The sequence below is a fragment of the Castor canadensis genome, chromosome 8, assembly GCF_047511655.1.
Source record: "Castor canadensis chromosome 8, mCasCan1.hap1v2, whole genome shotgun sequence".
Taxonomy (NCBI): domain Eukaryota; kingdom Metazoa; phylum Chordata; class Mammalia; order Rodentia; family Castoridae; genus Castor; species Castor canadensis.
The window spans coordinates 120193168-120205602 of NC_133393.1; the positions used below are offsets into that span (position 1 = coordinate 120193168).

General features: G+C 36.4%; 1 protein-coding gene across 1 annotated transcript in view; it reads left to right on the plus strand.

Annotated features, from left to right (window-relative positions):
- The window catches only part of Acss3 (acyl-CoA synthetase short chain family member 3), a 153096-nt gene that overhangs the window by 110983 nt on the left and 29678 nt on the right, over positions 1-12435 (plus strand). The window lies entirely within an intron of this gene.

Genomic DNA, 12435 nt, shown 5'->3' on the forward strand with positions numbered 1-12435 from the left:
GAATTGTCTCCATATATTCTTTTTCAGTTTTTTCATTGTTGATGTATAGAAAACCAAATGATTTTTGTAAGTTGATTTTGTATCCTGCCACCTTGCTGTAGTTGCTTATGGTGTCTAGGAGTTTTGGGGTAGAATTTTGGGCCTTTAAGATATAGGATCACATTGTCTGCAAATAGAGATGTTTTGACAGTTTCTTTACCTATTTGTATTCCTTTTATTTCTTCTTCTTGCCTAATTGCTCTGGCTAGGAGTTCCATGACTGTGTTGAATAGGAGTGGAGATAGTGGGCACCCTTGTCTCCTTCATGATTTTAGGGGAAATGGTTTCAGTTTTTCACCATTAAGTAGGATGTTGGTGTAGGTTTGTCATACATAGCCTTTTAAATGTTGAGGTACTTTCCTTCCATTCCTAGTTTTCTTAGAGCTTTTATCATGAAGTGGTGTTGGATCTTGTTGAAGACTTTTTCTGCATCTATTGAAATGATCAACTGGTTTTTGTCTTTGGTTCTATTAATCTGTTGTATTACATTTATAGATTTGTGTATGTTGAACCACCCCTGCATCCCTGAGATGAAAGCGACTTGGTTGTGGTGAATAATCTTTCTGATAGGTTGTTGGATTCAGTTTGCTATTATTTTATTGAGGATTTTTGCATCGATGTTCATTAAGGAGATTGGCCTATAGTTCTCCTTTTTGGATGTGTCTGTGTGGTTTTGGGATGATGGAATGCTGGCTTCATAAAATAAGTTAGGCAGTGTTCCTTCACTTTCTATTTTGTGGGAAAGCTTGAGGAGAGTTGGTCTGATGGAATTCAGCAGAGACTCCATCAGGTCCTGGACTTCCTTATTTGGGAGACTCTTTATCGCTGCTTAAATTTCATTTTGTGTTATAAATAGATTCATGTGATTAATATCCTCTTGGTTCAATTTGGGGTGGCCATAAGTATCTAGAAATTTGTCATTTCTTCAGGCTTTTCAAATTTATTGGAATATAGGTTCTCAGAGTAGTCTCTGATGATTCCGTGGATTTCCGTGGTGTTTGTTGTTATCTCTTCTTTTGCATTTCTGATTGTACTGATTTGGGGTTTTTCTCTCCTTATTTTAGTCATGTTTGCCAGGGGTTTGTTAATCTTATTTATTTTTTCAAAGAACAAGCTTTTTGTTTCATTGGTTTTTTTGTATGATTTTTTTTGCTTGTTTGTTTGTATTTCATTGATTTCAGCCCTTATTTTTATTATTTCTCTCCTTCTGCTTGTTTTATGATTTGCTTTTTCTTGTTTTTCTAGGAGTTTGAGGTGTAGCATTAGGTCATAGATTTGAGGTCTTTCTGTCCTTTTAGTATGTGCACTCATGGCCATAAACTTTCCTCTCAGGACTGTCTTTCCTGTGTCCCATAAGTTCTGGTAGGTCATGTTTTCATTTTCATTAACTTCCAGGAACCTTTTAATTTCCTCTTTTATTTCATTGATGACACAACACATTGCTCAATGATTCATTCTGATCATTGAGCAATGTGTTGTTCAGCTTCCAATTGTTTGCATGTTTTCTGCTGTTGTTTTTGTTGTTGAGTTCTAGTTTTAATGCATTGTGATCAGACAGAATGCATGGGATTATTTCTGTTTTCTTATATTTGCTGAGGCTTGTTTTGTGCCCTAAGATATGATCAATTTTGGAGAAGGTTCCATGGGCTGCTGAGAAGAATGTATATTGTGGGGAAGTTGGATGAAATATTCTGTAGCTATGAGCTCTGTCCATTTGATCTATGGTGTGATTTAGTTCTAGAATTTCCTTATTGATGTTTTGTTTGGATGACCTATCTATTGGTGATGGGGGATATTAAAGTCTCCCACTACCACTGTGTTGGAGTCTATATGTGTTTTTAGTTCCTTCAGAGTATGTTTCATGAAATTGGGTGCACTGAGGATGGGTGCATATAGGTTGATAATTGTTATTTTCTTTTGGTGTATTTGCTCTTTTATTAGTATGGGGTGTCCTTCTTTATCTCATTTGATCAATGTAAGTTTGAAGTCTACTTTGTCTGAGATAAGTATTGCTACTTCTGCCTGTCTTTGGGGACCAATGGCTTGGTAAATCTTCTTCCAGCCTTTCACCCTAAGCTAGTGCTTGTTTCTGTCAGTGAATTGGGTCTCCTGTAAACAACAGATTATTGGATCTTCCTTTTTAATCCAGTTTGCCATATGGTGTCTTATGATGGGCGAGTTAAGTCCATTAACATTCAATGTTAATATTGATAAGTATGTGGTGATTCCTCTCATTAGTTGTTTTTGTTATTTAAGGGTTTGATGGTGTGCAGCTGAATTAATGTTTCTCTTTGGTTCCTTGTCTTTTCTTCTCCTGTGGTTTGGTGTTGCCTGTCCTCTCATTATTTTGTTTGAAGAATCTTTGTAGTGGTGGCTTGGTGTTCATATATTGCTCTAGTTTCTGCTTATCATGGAAGATTTTTTGCTCCATCTAGTTTGAATGATGAAGTTTTGCTGGGTAGAGTATCCTAGGGTTGAAGTTGTTTTCATTTAGTGCCCGGAATACCTCACTCCATGCCCTTCTCGCTTTTAAGATTTCTGTTGAGAAATCTTCTGCTGTGATTTTTATGGGTTTACCTTTGTATGTTATTTGTTTTTTCTCTCTTACAAGCTTCAGTATTCTTTTTCTATTCTCTGTGCTTGTTGTTTTCATGATAATATGTAGTGGGGTAGTTCTATTTTGGTCAAATCTGTTTGGTGTCCTGGAGGCTTCCTATACCTGAATGGGCATGGTTTTCTCTAGGTTTGGGAAATTTTCTGTTATTATTTTGTTAAATATATTGCATATCCCTTTGGCTTGCACCTCTTCTTCTTCAATGCCCATGATTCTCAGGTTTGGTCTTTGATGGAGTTGGTGAATTCTTGCATATTCCTTTCGCAGGTCTTGAGTTGTTTGACTAATAGCTCTTCAATTTTTCCTTTAATTTCCATTTTATCTTCAAGTTCTGAGATTCTGTCTTCTCCTTCTTTTAGTCTGCTGGAGTGGTCCTCCACCGTGTTGTGTATTCCTGTTTCATTCTTTTTTTCTGAGTTTTCCATATCATGGGTGGCTTCCTCTTTAATATTTTCTATTTTCATCTTTAATTCATTTATTTATCTATTTATAATGTTCTCTGTTTCACTTTGGTGTGTATTTAGGGCTCCTATGATTTCATTTATTTGTTTCTGTGTCTTCTCATATTCTTTATTTTTGTTGTCTTGGAATTTCTTGAGTGCCTCTTGTACGTTTTGTTTAACCATGTCTAGTAACATCTCCATGAAATTCTCAGTGACTACCTGCAGGATTTCTTCTTTAATTGTGTTCTTATGGACATCTTTGGGTTCCTTGGTGTCATTTATCTTTGTTTATTTGGAGTCTGAAACTGTATTGACCTCTGAATCCTGTATTAAATTATTTTCGGGGAAAAATGGTTTCCATCTCTTTTTCATTTTCCCATTGCTCCACTTGGTACTGTGCAACTATGTTCTTGACAGGCTAGTTGGTGATTTCAATCACCTGTTTTCTTTCTGTTGGTTTAATTTTGTTTTGTGGCTGTATTGGGTTTTTAGCTAAGTGTCTGTCCCTTGTCTGGGTGTAATTTAGTATTTGTTAATTCACAATAATAAAACTAACATCAAAAAAAAAAGCCAAAATAATCAACAGGGAGAGTTGAACAAACAGATAAGAAACAGAACAAACAAACAATCAAAAAATTCCAGGTTCAAGAACAATAGAATTTTAGTCTTAGTTTGAGTTCTGGTGTTACTCCTCCAGCATCCAATCCTGGTGTTGGTATTTAACCAGAAGCTCTGTCGTAGTCTCACCAGGTGGTTGGGTAGTTTTTTTTTTTTTCCTTCTGTCTTTCAGTGGCAGCTGCTTGGTCATCTTGTCCCTCGATGGGGTGTGACATTTTAAGTTGTATGTTGTCCTCAGGTTCCAGAATCAGCCGTGTAGCCCACCAGCTGTCCTGCTTTGGAGTTGGGTTTTCATTGTGCTTTATTACTGGGGGCTTGTTTCTTTGCCTTGCCCCCTTTCTCTGGGGAAGGTTAGTGATCCATCATCTAGTCCCATGCTGTCAGCCTGTTGTGATGGTTTGCTGATTATTTTTCAATTTTGTGGTTTCGTTTGACTTTGGATTTTGCTCACTGGCTCAGGAGATGAGCTTTGTGGATAGCTATCTGCCCTATTTCAGGCAGTGGCTTATCACCTGCCTGCTGTTGGCCCTTCTGCCTTTCCAGCCTTTGTTTATTGAAAGAAGATCAGCTCCTTACCCCTCACCCTTTCTCCAGTGCATGTTTGGCAACTCCATCCCTCTGCTGTGTGTTAGTTTTCAGTTCCTTGTTTATTGTTCAGTTTTTTTTTCTTGTGGGTGGGGTTGGAGTCAGTCTGCCCAGGGGACTATGCTGGTTTGTCCCAGGGGTGGCTGGGGGAAAACTGCATGATGCTTGGTGCTCACCTTTGGTCTGCCGAATGTCTCCCAAGCAGATTTGGAGCCAGGGTCTGGTAGCTCGGCAGCCCTCTTGTTTTCTCAGCGTAATGTGGCATGGAGAAGCTTTCCATGGGTGAGGGGGTTCAGGATGTCAAAGTTTTGATTCTCCTTGCTGCTTTATTTCTGCCAAATGTGGCTCCAGCATCTCAGAGAGGTTTTGGAGTCTCGGAACTCATGTTGTCTGCTTCTATGCCCTAGTCACCATCTTGGATGTCCCCACAACTCTAATTAGTCCTTCTAAGTAATGATTGTGAAGTATCTGAGAATTTGATAGGTATAGTTTCAAAGTCTAAGACACTTCTTTTTCTGGATCATTGTCTTCCTTTATTACCCTTGGATTCTCAGACATTGGGTTTACTTGTGTCCATGTTGACATACTTATTGCAAAGGGATGTCAACTTATTGGCCTGCAGTTCTAAGTTTAGCTTACTTCATTCCTGGAATTCAGCATTGCATGCTTTACAACTCATGCTTTTTTTTTTTTTTCATTTTACCACTATGTGCTAGGTGTGTGCTTTTCATACCATTTAAATATACTTATCTTGTGCCCCTGTGAAAAATCTTGTAAATTTTACTGCAAAAATACCTTCTTAGAGCTAAGGCATAGATGTATATGACTGGCATAGCAGTAGGGAAAGTGTCTTCTTGGTGACTTTACCTTGAGGACATTAATTATTTATAAACTTGTTCTCTGTGTATTGGGTCCCAGTAGCCGTTAACAAATATTCCTCTGGTTGCATATCTGTGAGCAAAGTATTTCTATACATAATCAAAATAAAATTTCCTTGTAATTTTAGCTCTTTGCTATTCCATGCTTCTGAGTTTTGCTTATAATTTCTGAGACTATCAGATTTGCACTGTGGTTAGAGTCCTTTTGAAGTACATGTCTGTATATTCAAAGACAATGGATTAAACCTGTGAGAAATGCACACTGCAGAACTAAAAGGGTGAGTTGAACTGGATCTGCAATGCCATTACTCTATGAAGTGGGCTTCATAGATGCCCTAGGCTACTTTCAAGTAGTAGAATGCAAAGAGTCTCACAATAATATGAATGAATTGCTACCATCAGGTGCATTTTTGTTTTTCACAGCTTAATGGTCAGAAATAAATTCATCATTTTGTCATTCATAGAAAGTATATTTTAGATAATTTATCATGAGAAGTTGTGGTTGGGAAAAAAACCTGATATATACACAATGTCATCTCAGCAATGTGCACCTTGAGATGCTGTGACATTATTTCATCTGGTGAGAGAGAGAGGAAAAAAGTCTTGATGTCATCAGTGTTGCCTGGTAGCAGTATTTTTTTTCTCATTTAGAGCAGACTTCATTAGTTTAAAGTGGCGATTTTCACTGATAATTTGAGTACAGGAGCTTAGAGGTAAGCTATATGAATTTGGCTTGTGGAAAGAATAATCTTTTATCAAGTGTAAGGCAAGTTCGATAAGACTTTCATCTTGAAAGTGAATAAATGTTTATAAATTATTAATCCACCTGAAAATGAATTCCTGAACCTAGTAGAAGTCATTGAATCAGATATTTTCATCTTTATAGCATTATGATGTAGAAAGAACATCATGCTGACTTCTTTTTTAAAAATGTGATTACATTAGTTGGCTTGGAGATGTATACTTGTTTTTTAGAATCACTATTTGTACTTGTTTTTATATTAGCTATAATGTTTTGACAAGAGACTAAACACTGAGAAATTGATTAATATACTTAGTTTGGTCTTTGAAATATCTTCTATGCTAATTCTTCTGCCCTTGGCAAGGATCACACATAACCCACCCTGGAAAGGTGAAAATTTGTCATGTTTTTATATACCTTTACTAGAACAAGAGTTTCTAAACTTTCCTTGCGGGATCTTATTTTATGAAAATTTGATCCCTCCTGAGTCATGTAAACCCTTGCATTGGTTCCACAAAATAGTTTCCAATTCCTCTTCTGCTGTTAGTCTTAATTTTGAAAAGAGCAAGTGACTATGCACTTTGGAAAAACAAGGTGAGTAGCAAAATGTTATGCTGAATCCTAATAGGGCTGAGTTTAGATCCTGGTTCAGTCACTGACTACAGCCACAGGCCAAGTCCTTGATCCTCTGCTCAGATGTTTCCTCATGAGCATAATAGAAAGCTTTAAAATGAAGTGAAATACATACAAACAAACAAATAGAGTTCCTAGGCTAGATTCAATAGTCAATAGCTATTAATTCAGTTTTCTTATTTTGTCCATGAATAACCCTTCATGAATGTAAGGGTTGTCCTTGACATTCTGGCCCTTAGGTACTCCAGATTCAAGAAAATTTATAATGTATCAGCTCTATTTAGAGTGAAACAGAATAAACATTTTCTGTTTCCTATCCTTTCTGTGAATAGCCCTTCATGAGTGTAAAGGACTTTATCATCCTGGCTATAGATACTCAAGATTTAGCAAAGTTTAGGATATAACCATAGAGAGTTTAATTTCCTAAATTCAACTAGCTCATTAACATTACAACAGAGCTCCTATTGTTTTGTGCAATTCAGGGTTCTTTCTTCATATGTTGCACCTTGTGCCTTCATTAATTCAGCATTTCTTATCTAATTGAACTGCAGGTTATTTATGGGCTTCATCACTGAGTCATCTATGGTGTTCTGGTAAGGGAATAGGATAAGACCACTGTCTCACAGCTCAAATTAATGGTCTGTTTCTAATACAAGTTTGGTTGCTTTGAATTATTTTAAACTATAATAGTACCATCTTTTGAACACAAAGATTAAATTGATTTTCTTTCACCAGTATACATCTCACTATTTCTGCTTTCTTTTTGTTACCACCATTCAAGTTATTTATAGTTTACTCTGCAGATTCAGAGGTGGAGAGAATGATTTCTTTACAAATTGCCTCTCTGGCCACCATGATGCTCTGATATGAGTCAGCAGCACCAGGCTGCTGAATTGATTTATTTCCAGCTTTCAACATGGGCTACCAACTTCTACATCCAGATTGCCTAATTGTGGTGTTTATAAAACCACTTTAGAGACAAAATAGAAGAACGCCAGATGCAGAAGGTGCTCTTATTTACAGAGCTGGACTTTTGAACATGACGTCAGATCCTTTCTCTGAACCCTCACTCCAATCTACTCTTCTTTCTGTGTTGACTTTAATTTGAGAACCAAAACCTTTGAGTTTAACCTAGACATCTTCTCATATCCTAACAATTACCAAGACCTTTTGTTTCAGGGTATAGCTCAAGTTTGGTTTTGTCTTCCATGGTTGCAGACCACCATCATCTAACTGACTTATTATTATGGGTTGGGATTTTATTTTAATGCTGTAGGAGATCTTTCTGAGGAGGAGAGTTGTTTACAAAGTAATTCAGAGCAAATTGCCTCTGTTAAACTCTGTGTTTCCCCATTGTTTTCTTGGAACAAACATCTAGCTTTCTTAACATGGCATAGAAGGCACTTAATATTTTGCCTCTGTTCACTTTTTTTACTTTGTCTTTCTTCATTTTCCTTAGTCTACTGGCCATTTCCAGGCTTTGCTCTGATGAATAACTTAAATTCCTTGATGGTGTCATTTGTAAACCTTTACTTATGCTGCTACTTCTATTTGGATGTCATTCTACCTTAGCACTTCCTTACCAACTCCCCCCAAGGAAAGAAATATCATTCAGAGTAGAATATATTATTAAAGGAGTTCCCTTTGAATATCATTTCAGAAATAAGAGTTTTTAATAGAATTATAACAGCAACATATAGTATTTCTCTTCTCAAGGTCATCTATGTCTCTTTTGTGGTTCATTTGTAGGTTGCATTCTGTGATTTGCTATTTTTTAAAAAAGCCCTGACCTTAATAATGGACTTTGGAGACTAAATTCATAACATGTTAGAAATGTGTATTTATTAGTCAGCAAACATTTCTTGAACATGAAATGTCAGGGACTGTCCTGTTTGGCCCCACAGTTAGAAATGACTTGTTAGCATATAGGAAATAGAAGCTGATTTTACCTGCAGGGTAGACAATGTCTGTGTGTAACTGCATATAAAATTATTTTTGAAAATTACACTATATCATTGAGAAAACATTTTAGTGACAAATGTCTTATGTATCTATTGCTACATTTTAAAAAATTACACCAAAACCTAGTGGCTTAACACAAAGACTGTATCTCGTGATTGTGTGGATGTGGTACTCCATATACTATAGACAAAATAATTTGGACAGTGTTCAGTGGTGAGGTGGCTGCTTTGGAGGGTATTAGGCAGCTTTATTCTCATGACTGGGGATGACTGAAAGGCTAATCTTATCTAGGATTGTGGACAGGATCCCTGCAAGCAGTGAATTCTGGATAGTGAGACATCTGTTGCACATGGCGGCTAAAGGGTTCCAGAGAGTGCCTGGAAGATTACAGTACCTGGAAACTTCATAGTATCACAACCAAAGTGATCAAAGTGATCCCAACTTAAGAGAGGAGACACAGAACAAAAATGATTGTCTTTGGTTTGTGTGGATCATCTACTCATACAATCTGTCTCCCATCTACCACCTAATTGAACCTTATTCATCCTGTCAATCTTGTGAATTCTCCTCCTGAATTAATTCCTGATGTTCAAGAAGCCACACTGCCTCTTAACCAATTTATTCTAGTATAGTTTCTGAATGTCTCTGCTTTTTATCTCACTCATCTCTCTGGAAGCCCAAATAAAATAAATATGGTCATAGAACCTGAATGATATGCAAATATTTAAAGAAATTATATATGCTCAAAAACCCTCTTTGGCTTGCAACATTCCACAGACTAAAAGTTTAAGGTCTTATGATTTTGAAAATCTTACATTATCTGTCTCCTCACTATCTCTCTGACCTTATTCCTGTTTTGCTCATGAATTCTGTTCAAAAGCACTAGTGACCCAATTGTTCTCAAATACCCTAGAAATAAACCTACTTCAGGACCTTTGCATTGAAGTTCTTTCCTTTTAGATTTTTCTCTAGATATCTGTGTTACATATCCTCATTTGTTTCTGGTGTTTTACTCAAATGTCACCTTCTCAGGGAGGTCTTTCTCATTCAACCAGTATAAAATTTCACTCTTCCATGACAGTTCACTCCATCTATGCTTCCTTTTTCTTTATTTTACTTTGGTTTAATATTCCTGCTCTTTATCTTTGTATTATTGTACCAGAAAGTGGATTCTGTCATGGTAGGAGTTTGGGTGACATTGGTTTATTGCTGTACCCCAGTTCTATCAACAGCTCCTAACACTTGGTAGCTGCCCAATAGAGATTTGCTAATGGGTGATTTATAACACCGTTGCTTACATGTGCAAATATAAGACATTGGGATGCTTTCCTGTTGCAGGAGTTTCCTTCCTCTATTGAAACATGGTTTGGGCAATTTCTATTACCTACTCACCTTTGTATTCTACATGGGAGTGCAGAAGTGATGTCTGTCTATTCCATTTATCTTCTTATTTGGAGTAACTATATGGAAAAGGAAAAATTGTTTAAATTTTATTGACTATGTCTCAGTATTTGACATATGAAAAATATTTCCTTTTCTTCCTACAGTATTGTACTTGAATTAAATATAAGAATATAAATAAAAATCACTTTCACTCTGTATAGCACAGTTCATATTTGAAAAAAATATTAATTATTTGTTCTCTTCCCTTTTCTCCTGTAGAGTTAGAAGTTTTTAAGAAAATTCAGTTTGTTAACAACTCACCATGCAATTAAGTAGACTAAGCAGAAGAAACACTGAGATTTGGCCTTAAAAAAAAAAGTGGTTTCTCTTTTACTTCTAATGCAGCATGAGATAAATGGGCCAACGTGGCATTTCCTTACACCCTTCAATTCTTTGCATCTCTTCCTGGTTGTCTTTTATCAAAGAAATTAATCTGGTGATTCATTGAGCATTTTGTTTCCAAGGCTAGATAACTTTGTAAAGATTTCTCCAAAGGAAGTTTCCAATTCTCTTCATCAAAGAGAGTGTTCTGGTTTGTTTAATGTAGCTATTTCCCAATCACAAGATGACATCAGGATTTCCTGTCTCCTTAGATAACTGCTAGCCAGTTAATTATAATCTGGAAAGTGTGAAGCAGATGTTTTTAGATCACCTTTTAAATGGGGCTTTGGGAGTGCTTAGGATTTCAGTTAAGGATTGCAGCATTCCAGGGGACTTTCTCTAACCAGAAGTCTGTTCTGCACTTGGACCAGTTTGCGAGATGGAAATCAAGGCTGTGCTTTGAATGTGTGGGCACATGTGTATGTGCTTGTGTGCCAAATGGGTCAGTCCTTGGGTCCCAAAATGTTCAGAGGTACTAAGAGAGGAAACCAAAGTGCCTAATATGGTCTTTCCCATTCTGCTTTTGTCCTCTTTCTTACCGCAGCATCCTAGGAGCTGCCATTTTGTCTGATTTATCTTCAGCATGTCATTAGCAATGGTTCTTTTTGTAACTCCTAAATAAATATCAACATAAGGTCAACAGTATAACTGAATTCCTGATGTTCAGAGCATAAACTTACCTTATCTATTTCAAGTAACCTGAATGGACCATCTTTTTCATCACCCTTAAAATTAGGGGTCAAGTAAACTATTTAAAAATATGCTTTTCATACCAGTCTTGTAATCATAAACTAGTATAACAGCCGAAGGTTAAAATATTATAAATAAATAATCTCTGCTCAGTGTTGCTAAAACTGTCAGGAGCTATGTATGTCAGGTTACCTAGGCAGTGGCTACTGATAGCACTTTACTTAACCTTTCCTGTGTCTTTATTTAAGAGTAGATATTATTACCATCTCAGACTCCTTTTCTCCCCATGGATAAGAAGAACAGAGTGCTGACTTCATTTCTAAGAATCCACACTGAGCTGGGACAAAGAATGGTACAGCTTGAGCTTTGTTGTTATGAAGTGTTTTTTGTTTGCTTATCTATTAGGGGGCAGGCACTAGAACCTTTAGTAGGTACTAGAGTCATAGTTACTACATTTGTAGATTCTAGAAACATCTATCGAAAGTTTGGAGGCCTTGTGTTAAGAACTGTAGAGAATTTGAACTCCAGATGATAGGGAGTGCCCTTGTGATAAACTAAACTTAGTAGGAAATATGTTTTAAACAGGTTGACTTTAACACTGCCTTCCACCAATTTTGGAAGAGAAAAAGAAGCACTTTCAAGGGCTGTCTTCTTTCCTAACGTGTTCTGGTAACTTTTGCTTCTGTATAGAACAGAATTTATGCTTCCTTTATGTCTTTCTTTAAGAACATCACTCTTTAAGTTTGCTTCTTGTTGCTACTTCTAATTTTCTTCTATACTTTATGCTGAGGGGGAAATGGACAGTAGTGTTGCATGGTTATGGAATGCTATTTCATATTATACATCCCATTTTTTTTGTCATGGTATAAAAATATTTGTGAACTCTTTGTTCACCATCAGACATCAGAAATGTTTGTTCTGATTACTTGCTGATTGTCCTCAGCAGTGACAATAGGGCTTAGCAACTTAAGCACTAGATTGTGACTTAAGAACTACATTTTACTGCTCAAGAGTCCAGTTTTTGTTATTGATGTCAGATGAGCCACAAACCGCAAAATGTATATCATGAACTAAACTACTCTGGAAGTAAACAACAGTAATAAATCCTTCCCATCATTCTAAATCATACAAGTATATGGAAAATTGTAGTAAAGTTTGTGGTGGAAGGAATACATTCTGCTGCTTAGGATGATGGGTGTTCCTCAAATTTTGGATTACTTTGGGCATGAGTGATTTAGCAATTAAATTCCCTAGGTGTGTGCATGTGTATTTTTGTGTGTATTATGTTAAATCTTGAAGTTCCCAGACTTTTCACTTTATGTCCTCTTATCTAAAACACTCTCTTAACCTCAAATTTGCATTTATGAATAACAAATACATTCTTCCATGAAAAATAATTGATTTCAG